This window comes from Passer domesticus, chromosome 3 (assembly GCF_036417665.1).
Source record: "Passer domesticus isolate bPasDom1 chromosome 3, bPasDom1.hap1, whole genome shotgun sequence".
Taxonomy (NCBI): domain Eukaryota; kingdom Metazoa; phylum Chordata; class Aves; order Passeriformes; family Passeridae; genus Passer; species Passer domesticus.
In genome coordinates, this window is record NC_087476.1 from 74450889 (window position 1) to 74473173 (window position 22285).

The following is a 22285-nucleotide window of genomic DNA, read 5'->3' on the forward strand; positions in this document are numbered from 1 at the left end:
TTTGCGCTGAGGCTCTTTATGAAGCTCAGAGCTCTGCATGGGCTCAGAGCAGCACAGCTCCTTCCATGTACCCGTGAACTGCGAGAGAATGGCTTGGCTGGCAGGGACCAGAGCATGCTATGGCTTCATGTGCCTGGTGAGATGTGAACTGTTCCTCTTGTGCGGGGCTGGACACACATAAGAGGCTGGGAGAGCTGCTGCACCTACTGAGGATGTCTGGTGCTGTTTCCTAGTTTTAACTGAGAAGTTCCCCATGAGGAGAAGCCCACAAGCTCCACAGGAGGAGGAAGCAATGGCACTGCAGAGGACAGTAATCGTTCCTTAAGATCCATTCCACCAATGTCAGTTATAAGGAGTTCTTCACATAGGAGGACCACATGTAGTTCTGTTGGAAATGATAGAACTGCTAGTGTTTCTTCAATTTAAAAAGAGTGAGGAGTTTAGATCTGAATCAAAGATGGGAACCTCCTACAGCATAGGCTGTTCTGCAGTCTGGGTGCAAGTGCTATTTTTCAGAGCCCCCTCTACAGTGCCCTGGGCTGCAGACACATATCTCCTGATGGTTGAATGCAGATGCTCATAGCTGCTTACCCATGCAGCATAGGTAGCTCCCAAAGAGATGCTTAAAGTGTCTGTGTGAGATCCCTTCTGATTTGGGAATGCAGATATTTTGTTTGCAATTACATGCAAAGGCAGATACTGTTCTGCTGTCACTGATGCTGCAACCACTTGGAATGGAAAATATGCATTGCAGTATCCCCTGTGGAAAACTTCCTTCAGATTTCTCGTAACTTCCTTTCACACAAGATAATAAATAAGAAGAGTTTATGATTTACCAGATATATTGATTTACCAGACTGTAACTTTATATTTTAATTGTTTTGCTTTAACTTTCCAGTCACAGCAGAACAGATAAACCAAAAAGAAGTTTCTGTCCCTCCCTTCAGAGCATAGCTATGACTCACAAAGTTCGTGCATTCACTTGAAAATACGGTGCTGCATCGTTCTCACTCTACAACAGCAATAACGTACAGAAACTGCACTGATGATTCAGGCATCAGATAACCTATTTACTGGCAGGGAGGGCCTAAACTTGCATGGCTGTTTCACTAGCTCCTGACTCAAAATACAGCAGGGACCTCTGGCAGACTCAGGAATTATTTAAAGGTTTAGTAATCTGGTCCAATCCATTATTTCTATTCTTTTTTCTTCAATGAAAAAACTACAATGCTAGAAGAGCATAAGCATCATTATATATGCAGGCCACTACAAAATGCTTAGGAAACCATTTACAACCCTTCTCTAGGTGCTGTACAATATCCATGACATTATCCAAAAGAGTGCATTTGTTGATACCAGCAAGTACTTTCTGCCAGTAATCATAGACCATGTAGAAACCAAGGCTGGTATAAAAAAAAAGACATTTTCCTAGAGGTTAACACCAGAGATTTAAGAATAAAATATTGCTTTTCTACTTCAGATATTTCAGTTCAAAGAGTCAGGCTTGGGCTTCTCTGAGTGAGGTCACCCTTTCACCTATGGTGTAACCAGAGCATAAAGATATATATATAAATATATACATATATATAAAAAAATATATATATATTATATATATTATATATATATAATATATATAATATATATTATATATATATATAAATATATACCAGGAACATGAGCAAATATTCAGAAGAATTGCCAAGAGGGACAAGAAGAACATTGTGGAAAAAGCCTTTCTATCCTAACTTACACTGCTGATTCTGGAATAGAAAACTGTAAAAGTTTGAGGTTCAGCATGGACTGATGCTTTATTCTGGACATAGGCACCCACTCAATTCTGCAAAAGAAAAGAGCATAAAGTAGTTTGGAAATGGCAGTGTAGGTAGGAGTCAAATTGTAAATGGAAAGGGATACTTTACTCCCTTTTTATTGCAAGCAGCCTGTTTTATCCTAGCAGTTTGTATTTGGACTACATTTCCAGACACATAAAATGTATGTGGGAAAATGGCAACTGAAGACTTTTAAAAGTGGTCCTTTTCAAAACTCTTCTCTTTTTAAATGGTATTTCAAAGTGAAGATGAACACTGGCTGAGGTAGAAAGTCTTTCTGCAGCACACCATCTGCCATTGCATGGGGTATTATAACACTTATTGGCTTCACTTAACTGTTAATGAAAAACTACCATCAACAGCTGCCATCACTCCCACTACAGATTGCAATAAACAATAGCCCATTTGGCTAATAGTCCTCATTCTCCTGCTCTGGAGCTAGAGATATAGCTAGGGAGTCTGCAAAGAATTAGTAAAATTGACAGATAAGAAAAGATGGCTAGAACTCTGTGATTGACTTGACTTTGTTGGAATCGTGTTTTGCCCAGCCTTGAAAACCATCTAAAAAAAGAGTGTGTATGTATACGTGTATATATATAAATATATATATATATATATATATATATATATATATGTATATAAATAAACTGTGGGGACACTTAAAATGACTCCAGTTTTAATTTTCCATGAAGTCTTTTCTATTGCCACAGTGGAAGAAGAGATAGTTCACCAGACAATTATAAAAAATCCACTCTACTTTTATAAAACTAAGGATTTATATTTGGGTATGTATTCAATTTCAGATCCAGAATTTTGCCTTTTTCAGACGTTAGAATTTTTTTGCCTTCTGATTTTCATAACTCAGCTTTGTTTTACCCCACTTTTAATTAAGTAATGAAATAGTCTCTTCAGTGTCTCTGAGGTTTTTTGACTCAGAAGATCTCTGCTTCTCTTTAAGCATCTCAGTGAAGTTACCAAAGTCTCAGGCGTTCACCAAAATTTCTGCTGGAAATTTGGCTGATTGGCCAGTTTGGCCAGTCTTATTTTCAGACAGAAGAAACGAAATTTTTTAAAATGTCTTCAAACATCTGCTTGTAGCTGTTGCTTGTAATCCTGAAGTTGAGTTCTTTGTTATACACACTTAGAAGAGTAACATAGGTAGCTCACTGTCAAAAAATTAGTAAAACACATTCATGGCTCAACATCTCCCAGTGAAAAGGAAAGCTCCACCCATGTATTTCACAGATCAGTGGGACGATGAAAAAGATTGGATAAGCGGAACAATCAGCAGCTCTGCTGTGACGTGAATATGAACATAAATCCCAAATGGAGATGCAGCTACAGAAAGCACAGAGCTATAACAGGGGCAGACTGTTTTAGCTGAATTTTACTTAGACCTCCTTAACTGAGACACTGTCGAGAGTAGTATACTGAGAGTTCAATGCTGTAAATGACTAGACTAAGAGTAGCTTTAGACATATGGGAAACAAGCGATTCTGAGCTATTCTAGAACAGTTGGCTATTTTCAGGCTCTTGTCTTTTGTACTTACCTACTATATTTTCATTTTCTACTTTGAGAAATCCACACCACGTAATTCCAATCAGTCAGCTATATTTGGAATTAAAAATTTTCACTTTCATTTCCATTGTTCTTTCCCCTGTACAAGAAGAATATTTAATGGTCCTTTTTGGTATAACATCTGTAGTTCCCCACATCCAACATATTATTTATATCTACATTTAAGTGTTTTATTGACAACTTGAAATGCTAAAAAGAAGTAAACATTCAATGTAGTGATCATTATCTCCTGATAATTCAGATGTCTCCAAGCAAGAACTATGTCTAACACTATGAACATATTTATGATCACTTCTCGTAATGTACTTTGGTTTCTTTTCCAAAGTTCCCTCCTTTGGCAAAGTACAACATTTAACAGGGAAGCAATCTGAGACACAGAGAACATAAGAACTAAATAGGAAAACCTCTTGCATCACTCTCTTCAGCCACCTGCAGGACTTTTGCCTTTATGTCTTTTATATTTTTGACAATAGGGGAAAGGAGCATTTTCTCACCTTTGCAATATACTTTGCATAATTTAAGTGAAGAATTATATCCAGTTGCCACACACTTTTGTTTTTTGTTTTGCTTTTGTTTTTGTTTTGTTTGTTTCTTTGGGGGATTTATTTGGTTGGTTTTGTTTTTTTTTTCAATCTGTCCATACCACAGGAAAAGAAGAAATCTGATTGCTAAATATCTGAAATACACTAGGCAGGAACAGATTTAATAGGAAGATAATTTCTTCTTTCTCTCCTATCATTACATTTGTTTGAAAGTGTGAACTACTTCATGTAACACACTCCCAACTTCACGTCTGGATCAGACCTGTCCACAGCACTAAGAAAACCTCTTATTTTGTGAAGTTGCTCTGAGTGAAGGCACCCACACATTTACTTTCACATCACTGAGGCTGAGGCTTTCTATATCACTCCAGAAATGCATACACTGTTAAGATCCACAAATGCTGCCCAGAGTCCAGATAAAGTCAGAGTTTGGGTTTGTAAATATTTGAACCCCAAACTATCTAACATAAAATGGGCTTTTTCAAAGAATATATCTGAGGTGTTACATTGAGTTACATTGCTAAAAAGACTAAGGACACCTGGTTTTCCTTGGTATTTCAGTCACATATTTGGCATTTGAACTGTCAGAACATGTTGCAGTCACTCAGATGACTAATACATTGAGGTATTTTTGTGGCTGAGGGCTAGAATACTTCCCACATTTTCCCTTTTGTCTTTTCAATAGAGACAGATTATCCCTTTCTTTCTCATTCCCTGTTAAGTCCCTAAAATGTATACTTCATCAAAACACAACATCCAAGGATGCTAAGAGCTATACAGCATCTACAGTCCTCCCTAAATTGGACACTCTGTGTAATCTGCTTATGTGAGGACGAACAGGAATCGGCTTACAGGAAACAAGGCTTTGTATGTTTGTTGTCCCAAGACCAGCACCGCTTGAGTTCCCCTGCTGCAGAACAGGAAACTGAGGCCAGAGTGCTCTCAAAACTCAGAGTCTGGTGTCAGCCAGAATCCTAATGGTTACCCAGAGGCTCTTCAGGTTTGCCATGCTCAGAACAGGCAGCTTCTGAGATTCATCTCAGCAGAGATCAAGTACAGCTTCATTAAAATAAGCTTAGTTTCTAAAGTACAGGAAAAATGGTTCTTCATTTTTTCCTCCAACATGAGAGCCATCACAGATATGTCTAGGAAATTGAAATTCAAAATCCAACTTTTGGCCTTACATTTCCATATAGTCAAAATACTATCTTGTCTCTTCTCTTCCAGTTCAGCATTGACTTCTGAAGGCAAATCATTCATTATTTGTCCTGTAACAGGAAAACCATTTTTATTTAAAAGATTGCTCAGCCCTTCATTGGATATTAGCTGTACATGAAGCGCAGAAACCAATGACCACTTCAATTGTCTGAGGATTTGTCCCCATCTGTAAGGCAGGTGAGTTTACACCTCCTACCCAGCTTGCACTGACCTACCAGCAGGCACTCTCCCTGCCAAGTGGCCAGCTGCCTGAAGGAGACACAGGCTGCACAGCAAAGGTTAGGTCTTATAGGGTTTACAGTTGAACAAATTGGTGCAAATGTTACATAGTCTTGGTCTTGCTTTTGGGATCCAAAACTTTTGGGATTTTGGCTCAAAACAAAAAAGGATTGTATCTTGACCAAACCCCAAATGTTTACAAACACAAAAGGATTGTATCTGGATGGAAAAAATGCAAATTCTATTATTTCTTCATCTTCTGTGGTTTTGCTCTGCCTGTTCTCCAACAGCTTTCTCTGAAACACGTCACAATAGTTATTGCCTTCCTCTCCTCAGCTTTTGCCTGGACATGTGCAGAGGCAACCTCTGTTTTATAGAGGTGTGGAAGGTCACACTAATCCCTGTTTTCTGTGTTACAGAATGAAATCTTTGTTGCTGAAAAGGCTTTGGCACATGCCACACAATTTCTTTCCAAGGATTTGGTACTCTGTGTGGACTTCATTCTTTGTGGACTTAATTGTTTGTGGCAAGGAGACAATTTTTCAAGCCCTTTTTCCTTCACTCCAAAGCCCTGATTTCACAAAAGCTTCTGGACTCACTCAAGTAAGTCATCCTATAGACTTCTGCTGTGAGTAAAGGTAGCCATACAAACAAACATGCCATGGCTTTGCACTCTTCTGATGTATTTTAGGCAAACACTGATGTCCTTTTGATATAAATCCAGGATAGATCAGTTTAATATATTTTCTTTCCATGCAACGAGAATGGAAATACTAGGCAAAACAATAAATAGCATAATATTAACTAATGTTATATAGCTGAAAAATCTTACTTTGTAACATAGGGATTGATGGTTTTGTTAGTAACTTAATCATAAATATTCCTCCTTTAAAGTGATCAGCATCTTCAGGGCCTTTTGATTATTATTATTTTGTATCCTCTCGGTTTTAACTCTAATGCACTTTGCTCATCTCTAACAATTTTCATCTGAAATCATAAATTACTTTGCAAGCATGAATTCATTAAACCTCACAATGTCCCTCTGAGAAAGCTGTTTAATAATACACCTGTGTTATGGATACATAAATTCTGGCACAGATATTAAGTAATTTTTCCAAACTCACATAGTAAATCAACAAAAAAGAACAAAAAGAGAATTTAAGGGACACATGCTGCCAGGTCAAACAAATATAAATATGGAGAGAGATCTTCATAGATAGCACCGAGGTTACAGGTTGCCACTGATCTGAACCTAGCTTGAGGTACCCCATCCCATACTGCCTGACAGACCATAGACACTCCTCCTGATCTGAGTGTTTCAACCAAACTGCTGGGACAACCATAGGGTAGCATCACTCCCATCACACAGCAGTTTAGATGAAAAGAAAATAAAACTTTTGGGTTTGCCTATGGAGGATCTTCAATATTTTTTCTCTGGTGAGGCTCATTCCCATGATGAGCTGGACCATAGGAGCAGGAGAGATTCGGTGGCTGCAGCAGCACACCACCTGCAGCTAGAGCCTCTCTCCCCACCTACAACCAGCCCTGGCAATGGATTATTTTACTGTACCCCAGATCCGAGAGTGCCTAGAAGATTTGTGGATGCTCCATTCCTGGAAGTGTTCAAGAACAGAATGGATGGGTCTTTGAGCAGCCTGGTGCAGTGGGTGGCATCCCTGCCCATGGAGGGGTTGAAACTAGATGGTCTTTAATGCCCCCTCCACTTCAAATAAGTCTATGATTCTGTTATTTTATCTCTTAATTTCCAGGAGTCTATTGGTGCCTCTTCTAACAATTCTGAAGTGTAAAGGACTCCAGAATGCAAAGGAGTTTGGCAGAGACAGATAAATTTTCATTGCCAAAGCTTCTGTTTCTCCAATAAAAACACTGTTAGTACATGATCATCTGACAAGGTGACAGGTTTTGGGGGTCTTCTCTTCTGCTCATGAATTGAACTCACAAGCCAGGCACGAGTGCAGTGAGGTTGCAGTGCCTGTCCAGCATCACAAGTTCTGCAAAAGCAGGTCCATGACTTTGGGTATAGCTGAGTTAGTCTACACCTACAGTTCTGGTTGAAATCAGTGGGTCCTAAAGGTGCTGAAATATCTCTCCAAACTGGATCAGCTTTTTCAGTTAGCTGCTTCAGGTAGAATTACACCTATTTATAGGTAGAATTGCACCCAGTTAACAAGGGTCCAAGCACTTTCAGAGCCTCACTCATTGTCTCTCAGAATGCAATCTCAGTTGCAGTCCTATATTGACTCCAGCTCAACTTTCCTCTCTCTCTTTCCCCCCCCTTATTTTTCTCTCAAATGCTACAGAAATTTCTTTCCTGGAACATGAAAACTATTGTATGCAAATTTTTACACAGTATTTGCACTGCCGTGATGCCATTATTTTGCTGAGGTAGTTAATTACCAGGATATTGCAGTTTGTCTGCTCTCTATCCTCTTGTGCCGCTCCTAAAAGGAAACAAAGGAAAGAACATCAGGGAGACAAAGACAGCGCTCAGACCCCTATTAATAACCACCATAAAGGAAATAAAGCATTAAAGGCCTTTTGCAGCACACATGGCATACAGCTTCATGTGGCACAGATGTTGAAGAGGTTCTTGGAACTGTGTTTGCACCTAGCCATGTTATTCATCAAAAGATAAACCTTGAGAGTCTTGCTTAATTTACATTGAATTGCTGTAATGCCAAAAGGAATTTCACAGCAGTGAGGTCTAAGTGAAAACCAAGGCCAGTGGCAAGAGCATTGCTTGGAATCACAAAATGCCTCTAGTCCTGATTCTGCCACTTTCATGCAGCTATCACGTTTGCAGGTGACTTTAACTGCTCTTGCTCTCCTTGTTTGTAAAATGAATGGTAACTTTGTCTCTCAAAAAGTATTTTGGGATTTACCTTAGCACTGCAATTCTAATTTCCTGGTGTGTCCCAACAGGGTAGTATGTTCTCAGTGACTGAAAGCCAGGTCCTCACAAGAGGTAAGTAATATCATCACCATATCATGCTCCCTGCAATCAATGATGACTTTTCTGAAAACCAATGACAGAGGGTGGTCCTGAATAAAAATGACGTAATTTAGCCTTAGGAAGAATACAGAGACTTGATAAAAAAAATTGAAATCAAGAAGCCCTATGGATTCTAATGACTGCTTATTTTTTAGAGCTGCTCTGCAGGATTTAATAGTAATTATAAAAGGATGGTTAAAACGGCCATATTGAATCACAATTGCTTATTGCATTTAAAGGGTGTTTATTTTAAAATTGTTTCTATTGATCTCATTCAATCTTGTTATGATCACACTTGGGCTAGTCCTTCCTTCTTTTATAGGGCTCTTCCATAAAGACCAGGCTGTCCCTGTAGGTGACATCCACTAAAAAGGGTCAGTTGTTTTGAAATAAAGAGAAAGAGATAATGAGAAAGCCCAGCTCTTACCGAGGGGGTAGCACCAACACCCCACGTCCCGTTATCTCCAGCCAATAAGGCTGTGTTGTGATGAGGTAATGCTTGCATTCAATGCTCCAGGCAGCACTTTGATGGTTTGGAATTCTCCTTAAAGGAGACAAAACTGGGAGGCTTTCCTGTCTGTTCTGCTTGTGCGAATGAGCATTTGAATTAATATTTTTACAGTTACAGGGAAAGGGGGGGCAGTGGGGAAGTGTGTCAGTGCTCAAGCTTTTCTTCCCTTCTGTCTTTTGTAACACATAAGTGAGTTTGAAGTGTTTTACTCATGTAAGTTAAAATCTGAGCAGGTGCTTTGGTTCCTGCTGTAGACAAATCCCAGGACAGATTGGTTCTGAAGGATTCTATGTAAACTTAGGAATTTTTAAATCACTCACAAAACCTCACTCTCCTTTCATCATCCCAATGGAACTAAGGTTAAAAAAAAGAAATAAAAAAAAATATTTGTGACTCAATGTTTGAAATATATCAGCGGAGGAAAGGCCACAGAAACAGCTTTGTTTTCCTCAGCCGGTGTATTCCGCTTGCATTTCAGTCATGCCTGCGTATTTCTTTGACAGGAGGAACAGCTCCTGTAGAGGCCAGTGCTGCCACCGTGTGCAGTTGGGTATGGGGTGGGCTCCTCTCCTGAAACAACAGAGCACTGTCAGCTAAACCTTGGAAGTAGATTGCATATCACAGACAGCATTTTGGGAGGAAGGCGGTGATTCCCCTCTTCGCCCTTAGGCCCCAGGTTGCCTCTGCAAGCTTGTAAGAGTGGAAGACAGCACCTTGTTACCAACTGAAGATTCTTGGTGAGAAGTCAGGAAAGGAGGGCTTGTGCCCAATAAGCCTGATTCCAACCACCACTGAAATCCCCCTGACTGTACCCAGAGCAAGAGCCATCCTGGTGGCATTTCCCCACACTCTCATGAGTGAGTGATTTAAAAGAATGATTTAAAATGGATTAACTGTCCTCTGTACTTGCACATCACCAACTGGATAATTGTTCTTGGCTGGCCAAACATTTTTAAGTGCTCATTTTTCTGCTACAAAAAGTATTTCTCCCTTCAATCAAGTGCAATTACCCCGACCATCTCTTTTAATTGTTGTATTTCCAGAAGATATATTCCCTAGGGGCTTTCTTGCCAATATCAGTGGATTTTTTTTAGGAGATTATATTGGCCTGCTGGAGCTGATATCCATCTTTCATATGCAGCAAGCCCATGTTTAAATTTCATAAATGTGGATGCTGGGATGGCTCATGAGCATGGGGGAAGGAGGGGGGAAATGGAGATCCAGAAACATACATGTGAATAGCAGTTCTGCCTCTTGAACTAGAGCCAAAACTCCACAGATGCTCAGCTGGATGAGTCCATATGGAGTCTCTGGGGCTGGGAGCCATGGAGATGTTACTCATTTTGGAGATGATTTCCAGTGTAATTGCTGAAGTAGCCCCTTTTCTTTATCTCAGTGGGAGTTACGGTGGGAGACCATAGATACACAGCTTGGCTGTTATTTTACTGTACTGGCAAGGGCAGTGGGAAATCAAAATCTGCTGCCACTTTACATAGCCCTCAGCTCCAGTGTGATTAGGAGAAATCAAAGAAGTGGGAGTGTGTTCCCTCTTTGCAGCACATGTGCTTCAGCACACTCACATACACACATAGAAGTCCAATGAAAAGAATGGAATGAACATGAACTTAAGGAAAACCCATCTCCAGTGTAGAATCCAATAGCCCTTCTCCTTAAAGGCAGGAAAGGCATTGGCTTTGTACAGCACATTTTGAGAAGACTCAAACATAAGAGATAAAACAGCTTTTGTAAAAGAAAAGAAAATAAGAAAAAAAAAGAGGAAAAAATAAAAAGAAGACAAAAAAAAGGACTCACTGTGTTCAATTAACCTTGAAAAATGAATTTGAACTGTTCTTCAATTTATCTCAAATGTAGGCTTTTAAATGTCTGTATTCTTTCTATCTGTAGTCAGCTTGGTAAAATGTATTTTCATTGCTCCCTTGCCTCTTTCCTTTCTTCTCACATGATAGAAAGGCTTTTTGGACAGATTTCCTTACTTATCTCCACTGCATTTGTTTTTTAATATGAATGTACCATTACTGTAATGTTTTCCTCCTCTGCACTAAGCAACACAGCATGAGCGTGCAGAGCCATGACAAGATGCACTTTAAACTGTTCACTGATATCTATGTTGCAACACTGAACATTGGTGAAAATACTTGTCTGTCCACTCTTGGGGGTCCTGTTCTGTAGAACAACTCTGCTTTCACATTTTTGTTGTCCCTGCAGGAACAGCCATGCACTAATTCAAGGATGGTTTAGCCTGTCTGAGTTAGAGTGGGTTATCAAAAGCCACCTGAAAGGTGACAGCTGGAGAATAAAGAGTCAACTATCTCTTCCTGCCTATTGGGTTACTGCTTAACTTGATCCTTATTCCTGAAGGATAGTCCAGAAGGGAAACTGGTTTCTCCATGCTGCAGAAAGAGTGGAGAAGAATGAAACTACATTGCAAAGTGGGAACATCTGAAATTTTCCTTGCTTTCAGCAGCTGGAAAGGAACACACCTAGCCTCAAAAATGCAGAATTGGATCCTGATTTTGATGCTTCTCAATTGTTGTAGGTTTTTAAACCAGCAGATCTGGACCAGCTCATGACAAGGATGGACCCATGGACAATATCCTGATCCGCTCAGAAATTGACTATCACTCAACCTATATAGATGTGCCAGTATGACATGTGATTTGGGCCTGTGTTTGAGTTAAATTTTTATGTTCAAGAGTGATTCCTCCTACAGGGGGAATACTCTGAATAAGACCTGATGGTAACAGTTTGATCCCTGGATCATCTACAGGTATTTAAAACTTTAATTTTGAGGAACTGCAAAAACTGTCACTTCTGTGGGAGGAGGAGAGGAAACAAAGTCAGTCACAACCAAAAGGGGAACATCTAGAAGAGAAAGAGAAATATTTTTTGACAAAGTGGTGAGATAAGAACTAAATCACCCAGGCCAAGAGAGTCAAAATATATACAAGCTGTCATGAGAAAATAGTGCTCAGAGGAAGGAGGATGATATGCTGACATCTAGTTTGCATGAAGAAGGATAGACATATGGAAAGGAGAAAAAGACTCTGCAAAAGAAGGTGAGGGAGCAAATAAAGAGTGATGGGACTCAGTGAAGTCTGTTTGTTATTGAGGGGCAAAGCGTGCACCTGACAATTTGGAGTACATCACTTTGAGAATGACCTACTGTACCTTAGTGGAACCTGCTTTCCTGAAAAGCATGAACTCTCAGCTCCTGATGGTAAGGGGTGATTTAGAAAGGCAAGCAACATCATTAGTGGTTTTGACCTTCTCACATATAAGGAGATAAATTGCATCACTACTGCCACAACTGCCTCCTTGAAGTAGACTTGGCTATGACTTCCTCAATTCAGAAGGAAAATTAGAAATTTTGATATAAGAAAAGAGGCTCCTCATGCTTGAAAGAATGTGCAACTTCAGGATAGGCAGTGCAGCTTCTATAAATGGGATTTTCAAGGGGTTAAAGAGCAGAGTGCAGGTAGGATATGGCTCAAGAAGGAACCATGGACATTTATTAGCAAGGAAATGGCCATTGGCAGAGCGACTAAGATATGACAGTGAGAAGGAGGAATAACAAATCCTAGTCATCAACTGTTCTCTGTGTGACTATAAGCAGGCTATAGCTGCAGTGCCTTTCTCATCCTACTATCCTGTGGAAAATATCTCCCCCCCCACCCACCCCCCCCCAACACAGCTCTGATGTCCATTACATAAAGAGGGAACAGTCATACTACAGCTTTCTACCACACCTGCATCCAACATTGGGGCTACAAGGTCTCATCTTGTGTTTCATCAATCTGACCTACAAAAAACCCTAAGCATTTTAGCTCTATGATTACAAGTGTATCCTTCTGTCCTTATTTCATATAAGTTCTTTTGTTGCTAGTGACAACATTTTATCTTTCCTTCTCCACATACCTTCAGCACTAAGTGCTGATGTAGAAGCACCTCTGATTTAAAAGCACTTCTTCAGAGTTTGTTTGCTATATGCTACACTGTCTGTGCTTTCCATCAACAAAGCAATCTACATATTGAGATCCTTAGTCCTGCAAAGGTGACTGTCTCACCCTTGAAAGAAGAAGAGATAACTAAGAGGAAAGGTAACAAACAAGGGGAATCTCAGTGACCGCAGAAACGGAGTGTCTGAAAATGAGACAGCACTGTCTTGGTCTTCTAAACAGAGACATTGTCATACATCTTGACTAATGAGCTGTGTGCCACAAAATAAGCAGACTCTGGGATTCAGCTGCCCTGAATAACCTCTAGCACAAGCTGCACTAATAGGTAAACATCACATGGTGAAGAGGAAAAAAGCTTAGCAAGCACAGTAGAAGTTACCTATGATTATTACATGAGACATGGAAACAAACAACATTAATTTAAAAGGATGCAGACAAGAGGTCTTTCAAAATTCTTAAAATAACCATGTCTGTTTACTGTTTTTACAAGTCACCTCATGGAAGACTGAAACTGAAACATGGTTCCCCGAAAACCTCTCTGCTCACCTTTTAATAACCCTCACTTTGTCTGTCGGGTTGTGACAGTGGGGATCACTTTGAGATCAGAGGACATTTTTGCTTTGTGCCAGCAGCGAGTGTTTTTTTACTGGGACACATTTGAGTGGCACAACTTAATGGTCCTGCAAACATTGCCAAGGCAAAAGAATCGGCCACTGACACAAAAACCAAGAACAAATGGCACCAGAATTTTTAGTTCTTAAAAGTTATGTGAGAGTATTAAAAATTTTGTACATCTGTAAGCTTCACTGCACTGGTGAGTTGTTACTAGCTACTACAACCCAGGTGGCTGGAAGATGCACCAGCTTCTAGGATTTCAGGATATGCAGCAGCATGTTAAAGGAAGACTGAACTTCCATTAAAGTTAATGGAAAAGCTTTTATTATCTTCAGTAGTATGGACACAGTCTTAGGTGAGCCAGCTTTGCTAGGCACTCTGAGACAGGAAAACCCAAAAGGTAATGGCCTTAAACACTGACTGGGTACAGCATGTAAGACAAGGCGTTGTTCTGGGAGTGGAGAGGCAGGACAACAGCAGATCAGTTTGAATCTGTGGGGAGAAGCAACAAACAGAATGTGATACTCAAGCTCCAGACTGGCTAGAGAGAGAGCAGTATCTGTCCTGCAGGGGAAAAATATTCATCTGAGATTCAGATTAGTTAAGAACACAAGGCATGAGTAATATAGTCTTATTTGTCCCAACTGTTTCATTCATTCCTGTTCCAAAGGAAGTAAAACCAGCAACTGATAATGTTTGGAGCTTTTGTGGCACTACTCATTTCAAATTAAAAACAGCCATTTAAACATTTTGGTAATTTATACCAAAGGATAATTTATACAGCAGTCACTGAACCACTGAAATGCAACCTCCACAAGAATAATGTTGTTTGAAGTGGCAGAGGAAAAAAGTGGGTTTGGTGAAAAGATCAAACAAATATCTGTTCCAATGAGCAATGTCAGGAAGTGTGCTGTGACTGCACAGGACTGCAAGGCCCCCTTCACCTAAGCCAGCATCCAGAACACACCTGCACAATACACCACTGGCCTCAGATTCCCTGTGGAGGAGGGGGGTTGGGAGTCACAAAAAATGAGAGGTATTTTCTTCTGAAAACAACTCCTTCCTGCTGATATACCTCCTAAGCACTAAGAGGATATGAAGGAGGGACAGGCCTAAGTAGCATCCAGACATAGCATTTGGGATTGCCAAACCAGAACAGGTGCTTCTCAAGGGACCCCAATGTGTGGTCAAGGCCTGCTGTGATGTTTATGTGCACAATAGAAAGGCAGTGATTGTCTCCTTTTTAATAATTAGCACATTATGCTTATCAGAAATTATTTTTATATTCAGCAAAAGAACCCCCACACCTCAGCATTCATGTTGTTAGCAAACCACTTGGTTCCAACGATAAAATTACTGAGTGCCCCCTCATGGGCATGAATGGAGAATGGCACTTGGCTGAGAAGGGCACCTGTTTTCTGGCTTGTCTCAGGGCTAGGTAGCATTTTTATAGCCTTACTGCTCCCTTGGGTGTAGTTTAGGACAAAAGATGAAGCAGAATAACATGGAGACTGTGCAACAGAATGAAGAGGTTTGGCTTTTTTAGAATGTCTTGAAGGACAAAGCAGAGAGTGGGAAAAGTGTCTTCAAAGTAGAGAACAAGTTCCTAACATCATCTAAACAAAACAAGTTTATCTTCATTTATGCTGTCAGGCTATTAATGACTTCTTAAACTGGTTAATCTGAGAAATAACCAAGTAAAAAGGGAGGATTGTCATTGCTGAATATTCCTTGTATTCTCCTATTTCTGCCTCTGTGACTACAAGCTGTTTCCTGATAGCTGAAGGAGACATGTCAGCTGGTGCTGGCCTATGACTCACAGGGACTGCAATGGGCTGGCCAAGATCTCAGTGGCTTCACAAAGTTAAAATTCTTCCATCACAGGAGAAGAAAAGAGCTGGAAGACATTCCTGACCAAAGCACCGCTCCACCCTTCCCCTGCCTTAAATACCACAGGAGACAAACCCAGGAAAAAGAAACCCTGAACATCCCTGGACAGAAGACCCTCCTTGGGACTGTTCATTGTAGGGGTTTGGGTTTTCTTGTGTGCAACATGGATAGCAAGATCTGGAAAAGGACTGGCATGAGTATTGGGCAGAAAGTGATGCTCAAGAATCACACAAAGCCTTCAAAATCTCTGAGGAGCTCTTCCCATGTCCATTTACTTGTAGTGTCATCATACCCCACCAAAACAGCGGAGAGATATGATGATCATCAGCATGACATCAGAGGCAGCCACCACGGGCCAGTCACTTGGAGTTTCTCTTAATCAGTGCTGGTTGCGCTCCTGTCCTAGGAGGTCTCTTGGAAAAGCTCTCTACTTAAAAAACTTGATTTAGGCATAATAAAACCTCAACAATTTCTATCTTACACCAGACTGGATTAATCCTTGGTGGAAAAATACTTTGTATACACACAATATATAGATATTTTATTTGTCCCTCCTGTGAGTGACTGCCTACTTATCCAGTGGGTGGTGCTGGCCAGTTATAAGCATATTATGCATGTTTCCCCAGCACTGAAGGCCTGCTTAATACTGGAGATCTCTGATTTGGCATCAAGCAAGAGAGATATCTAAGCTCTCCTTTTTTTTCTGCCAGAGTCACTCAGCCCCAGACAACAAAATAATATTTTATTTGTGGCGCATAAAAAAAACCAACAAACAAGCAGTGCACAGCTAAGGTAGCATTTGCACACATGTAGATATGTCAACTAGCTAGCTTTGCTTCATTTGCTTCCACTTCCAGAAATTAAACTTCTGAGAGGCATTGGCAACTGTTACATGACTTTTGACTTAAAAGGAAAAAAACCAACACACTCAACAGTGAATTTGATTGCAGAATGATTATTGTGTGACTCACCCCTTTAAATATAATAATGGAGAGTTTATTAAGTATGCACTTGGGCTCTGGGCTGCCCACCTACACTCAATTTCCTCTGACTTTGGAATGTCCTTTGGCAGTGCTGCAGCTAACCAATACCCCAGAGTCTGAGGAAAACATTACAACTTGTATGGTATTATTGGTCTAAAGGCTGTGGGTTCATATTTCAGCCAGCCAGCACAAGGCTACTTGTAAAACACAACCACACCTTGTGAGACAAAATAATTCACATGGCCATGATTGGAAAATGTGTGCTCAGATAACAGAGAGATGAATATATTAAAACTCCTAGATAGGTATCACATCAAAAGGCAATTTTTCTCTTTCTGCACCACAACATTTTGGCTCACAAGCCAAGCAGCATGGTAGCTAAAAGAGGAGCCTGTCTGGCTACAAACCACTGTATTAGGTGACACACAAGTTTTGAGTGAAACACTGCTCCTTAATTAGCTACCAGGGTGCTGGGCCCTAATGCACAACCACCACCCTGCGTCATGCAGGGGTGCAGTAGAGCTGTGACCACACCTGTAGAAATCCGTTGCTGGACATTCAACACATTTCTTATCAGACCAAGTGGAGGCTGTTGTAACAGTTTTGTCCTTCACTTCTGGCATTCTTCTTCAGCTGGATGTGTATAAGCCATTCTGGAGAACAGACCTGTGCTTAGCCTGCTTGTGGCCCCCACAGTCATTCAAAGTAAGTATGACTGTATGCAATTCTCAATCACCTTTGGTTCATTGAGGTTCATCTCATTTCCTTTAAGCAATACAGTCCTCCTACATACAACTTTTCCTGGAGTCTCTTCTAAGGGAACCAAGCCACTTCCCTCTGAAGACAAGGGCTTCTCATCTTCTCCTGCCAGTCTGGTGTTGTTCTTAGCCTGTCCCAGTCACAGCACAGCCATCAGTTCTGAAACCTTCTGTTTGTTTTTTTCGTCACTTATGTAGCAAGAGGAAGGGGTGTTCTGCTTGACCCTCTGCACAGCTAAGCGCTTTATCAAAAACAGTTCCGTGCTTACTACCCATAAACCCTAAGAAGTCATAATGGTTGTCTTCAGCCATGACAGCAGTCCCCTGTGTTTTGTTGGAGTAGTGGACCCAAAAGAGAGATGGTCTTTATTTCAGTGGCAGCTGGACTGGTCTGAACTGAGTAACATCTAGTAAAATCTCAGGTAACAGCATTTCAGAAAGGACACACTAAAATACCAGTAAGAAGAACACCAAACTAGGGACATTGCAAAGACAGAACAATCAATGTGCAGCAGAGCACTACAATAGAGTACTTTAGCACTGGATAGTCAAAGCAGCAGGCCTGTAACACCCAACAACCAACACCACATTCTGTGGCTTATTGTATCTTAAGGAAAAACAAATGTTCATTTCTAACTTTGGGCATGCTGAATGATTCTACATTTAGATAGACATTGATCTTCTCACTTCTCACTTATACATTCAAAAGCTCAGTTATTTGTTTTATTTTAAAAATAATTAGTAGAATTCCAATACAGAGTTGTTTTCCCCCCTCAGGATACTCAGAATCATAAAAGTCTATCTGGAAAACTGTGAACAGGCAGTGTGATAGAAATCTGCAGACTTGACCTTGCTGCTAACCTAATCTGTGAGCATCTCCTTTCTTCTTCTCCCCCTCACCTCTGTAGATGGACAGAGAAAAGAATGGCATTTCCCTGAGTTTGTAGGTGAGCAACATTTTTTTTCTGAAGAGTTATGACTTCTAGGTTACAGATTAGCACAACTTCAACCCCACCCCAAACCATGCAAATACCTCTAACCCCCTCTAACCCTCTGCTGGTCACAGATCAGAATCTTCTGCCAAAGCTGCAGGTCTTGAAAAGGAGCCTCTTTTGGAAGGGATAGGATTAAGGAATGCCTCTGCTCCCAGTGCAATAGGTTGCTCCAAAGCACACCTTGCTCAGCAAGGTAGGTCATTCCTTCCTGCTGTCTAGTTTCCATAGCCGCATCCTCTGCACAATCTCCTGTGCTGATGTAAACTCAGCACCAGGATAGGTAAATAAGCACTGAGCACCTGGGCCTACCCATTTGCTTCAACATATTTGGGTGCAGCTACAACACAATGGGTGCCTTCTGAGCAGAGGAGAATCCTATACTTTTCCCTTGCAGTATTCATTTAAAGCAACAGGGAAAGGGCCAGTTATGTGTCAGCAATCCAAACAATTGGATGGTTCCAAAAGCTCCTGAAAGCAGTGGAAGGACTCCCACTGACTTCAAAAGGCCCTGTCTGAATGGCAAAGTGAAATGTTACAGGGGATGCTGTACATTTTAGTTTACTTCCTTTGTGGAACTGAGTTCTGTATTTTCTAACATGCTGGTAAACTTTCACATGCAGATACCTTTTTTTTTTTTCCCCTCCTTATTTTTTGCCTCCCAGCTTTGAAAAAAACGATGATATCACCTGGTTATTTTTCAGTGCTGCAGCTTAGTTGTGATTGCCACTTGCTCCCACAAAGGAAAGCAGAGAGCACTTCCCTCTTTTGGGGACTTCTGGGACTGCCATGGAGTGGGAAGGAGCAGGCCACCAAGCTGCACAGTGAGGAAGGTGTGCTCCTGGCACTCCACACTAACCACTCCACCTGCTTCACCTGCAGTGAAATTCTTTGTCTCTTGTGAAGCTGGAGGGCAACCTTGCTCCTGAGAAGGAAGCTTGCACAGACTTCATGTTTCTATGATTTTGTATGAAAATCAGGATTTCTGTTTTGGTTTTTTAACAGTGTTTTGTATGTTGGGACTACAAAGCCATATCAGGGCACTTCACATGATGTTGGAAAAAGGAAAAATCCCAGAGTTGTCACATTTCAATTTTTTCCCTTCCCCAAAACCCAAATGATGAAGGACTTGACAAATGCAGGGATGGTCTTGACAGCTGCACCTATGACACAGGAAAGGAGCTACAGTGCTCAGCAGCAAAGGTGCTGCAGTGTTATGTGAGGAACTGAACAGACTGCCTTCTCCACCCCAAGCTCGCTCTGAGTAGTGAGCTCAGAGACAATCAGTGGGCTGTCCATTATCTCCTGTGTTTCAGTTAATTAATATTAGTTCTTTAAAACACAGCAAGCAGATGTTATAGACTGTCATATCAATGTTCTCCTCCACTGGAGCTAATCAGACCTGTTTTAGAACAAGCAATATAATTTTGCATGGGGATTATATTACCCAAGGACATTAAATGCTGGGAAAAAATACCCCAGAAACTAACCAATACCCAAACCACCTAACCACAAACCAGTTTTTGAGTCACTTACAAAAAACCCTGATCTTATTGTGTAGGAGTTGCTTTCTCAATTCAGATTAAAAAAACGTCACAAACTCAAACAAAAAAGAAAATATTATCTCTTTCAAACAGAGAGCACCATCAAATTATTGTCTTGTATGTGTGGGTACATACTTATGTGCATATACCTGCAAAAACTGCATGTATCCCTGCATCACAGGACAACAATTTAGCAACAGGATATTTGGTGCTGCAAGTGCTGCAGTGTGAAGGGCAGCCCATCTGATTGGCAGTGATGTAAGAAGCCAAGCAATTCCAGTTCTTGGAACCCTTTTGCCTCCTGGAAGGCTGTAAATAAAAGGGGAAATATCATCATTGGTCAGAAGATTGTTGTGTTGTGACAAACAAATAATCTAAGTAACCAGGAGCATTTTGTCTGATTTGTGCAATGTTGTGGCTGAGTAGCTATAAATTATATCACTATATTCAATTACTGGAAACAACACTTCCTGAAACATTTGCCTTCTGTAGGGAGATATCCCAGTTTCAGATGCACCTTTGTTAATCACTGCATTAATTTTTCCACCTGAAGAGGAAGAACAGGATTTGTGCAGAGCAGGAAGTTCAAAAAGCTGCTCAGCTGTCACTCCTGGGAGTTTGGCATTCCTTTGTGCTGATCTGACCATCTCTACCTCCAGCCTTGAATTGCATGATCCTTTGCTCCAACTCCACCTCTCATGTCAGACTACCAGGGTCCTATCCTTCCTGTTCCAGGACCTTACTAGCTTTCACAGCACTAATGCAAGTGAGATGACAAAGACAATGGACAAGTGGTTGTGGCAAAGGCTTTGTGAACAGGAGAGTCCTAGGCCTCTCTCCTCTCTCCCCTTTCCTCTCTCCTCTCTCCTCTCTCTCTCCTTTCCCCTGTTTGCACTGTCTGTTACCCCATTGGTTTACATCAAGTTACTCTGGCATGACAACCATAATTGGCAGTAGTAGATCCTCTTGGCTTAAATCCCAGGAGAAAAACTGATTTCCCTTGTCTATTTTGGTTTTATCTTCTTCAAACTTCCCACATTATAACTCCAGCATTGTCAAGAAGAAAATGTAATGTAGATAAGACGCTGCCTGCCACTTTTCAACCATGTGCCACTTTGAACAAGCTTATGGTGGTTGGACAGCTGATTGCTGGTACTCACTTGCATTTCCACTATTCCTGGCTCTTGAACAGAGGCTAGGGATTGTGCTTTAGGTTGCTAAATCCTGGGGAAAAAACTACCACTGGCACCAGGACCCATGAATGGTCGCTGATAACTCCTGAAAAAAGGAAAATTAATTAGTCAGTGTTTACCATTCCATCACTGCTTTTCTCAGTATTCTGAAATTTATCAGAATTTATCAGATCTTCATCCAAGTAAACAAGAACACAGAGACTTTTTTTTAATGGATAGTGAATATCTAACTCTGTTGAGCTCAGACAGCACTCTGTTGTGCTGTCCTCTCCTTTCCATCCCAGATTATGTTCCACCAAGCAAACTTCCAGGGAACCAGCCTGCCACAACACAGCACCTGAGTGCTCACACTTTCCTATCCTGTCAATCTTGTGTGCTGCCTAAAGGTAATAACAACAATTAATAATATTTTGGTTACTTCAGGTGAGGCAAGGCAGGAGATGGAAGGAGGAGATAACCAGGAAGCAGGATAGTTATGTACACCTTTCAGCTGTGCCGTGAAGTCTCACAGCAACAGAAGCAAGGAGCAGACCCCTCCCAACCTATGAGTCTTCACAAGAGCAGCTACAGAGCCTGCCTTGTCCTGAAGAACAATACAAATAATTTGTTGGAATAACTAGTTCAGTGCATTGAGATTGTGACATGATCTTCCAGTTGAGTGAAGGTCAGGAGGACCCTTTGTGGGGCCCCAGCCAACTGCACTGTGCCATCACCAATTACCACAAGGGCCCTCTAATAGGGTGAGTTCCTGATGGGCTTTTATGTAAGGTACTCTGATGCACAGAAAGAGACAGCTGGAATTAACCTGTCTTGTCAATGACTGCATATGAAAGGCCTGATTTTCACTCTGATACTCATAGGAAGGACTTCCATTACTGAACTCCTTACCGACTTACAATTGGAGAATGAAAAGACAGGGACAATGGCAGCCCTTTAAACTTTAGCCCTTAATGACCTCAGTAGCAGATTTCTTTATGAGGCAAGTACTTGTTACAGCTTTATGCAAAAAACCAAACCAAATCAAACAAACTTCAACAAAAAAAAATCCCATAGAATGTCAGGAATAAACCCACAAGACCTGATTTAGGAAACAGCTTAAGACACAAGACAAACTGGGAACCTCCATTTTCTGGGTTTTTTTTGAGACAAGAATGAAAGGCTTTAAAAATACATTACTGTAATACTTCAGATGAGAACCACAACATGGAGCAGCTCTGAACCTATAACACTGTTGTGAGTTAGACTTGTCAGGCAGTTAAGCATGACGCAGCCACTCATTTACATCCTTCTTATACAGGGAATGGGAAGGGCAAAACCCAGAAAACTCATGGGCTGAGATAACAACAGTTTAGCAAGTAAAATAAAAGGAGACCAGGAAAAAATAAGTGAAGGAAAAAAAGTCCTCCATAACTGCTTGCCACC

The 22285-nt window shown here is 40.9% G+C and overlaps 2 long non-coding RNA genes across 2 annotated transcripts; one reads left to right on the forward strand and one right to left on the reverse strand.

Moving 5' to 3' along the window:
- The first annotated feature begins 17436 nt into the window (after positions 1 to 17436).
- Positions 17437 to 21476, forward strand: LOC135298158 (uncharacterized). The gene is made up of 4 exons (XR_010360154.1): positions 17437 to 17556; positions 17912 to 18081; positions 18201 to 18322; positions 21287 to 21476. It is a non-coding gene; the product is annotated as an uncharacterized LOC135298158 (long non-coding RNA).
- Positions 19868 to 21499, reverse strand: LOC135298159 (uncharacterized). Its single transcript, XR_010360155.1, has 3 exons — positions 21347 to 21499; positions 20831 to 20948; positions 19868 to 19979 (listed from the first exon to the last, which is right to left on the reverse strand). It is a non-coding gene; the product is annotated as an uncharacterized LOC135298159 (long non-coding RNA).
- Positions 21500 to 22285: the final 786 nt, after the last annotated feature.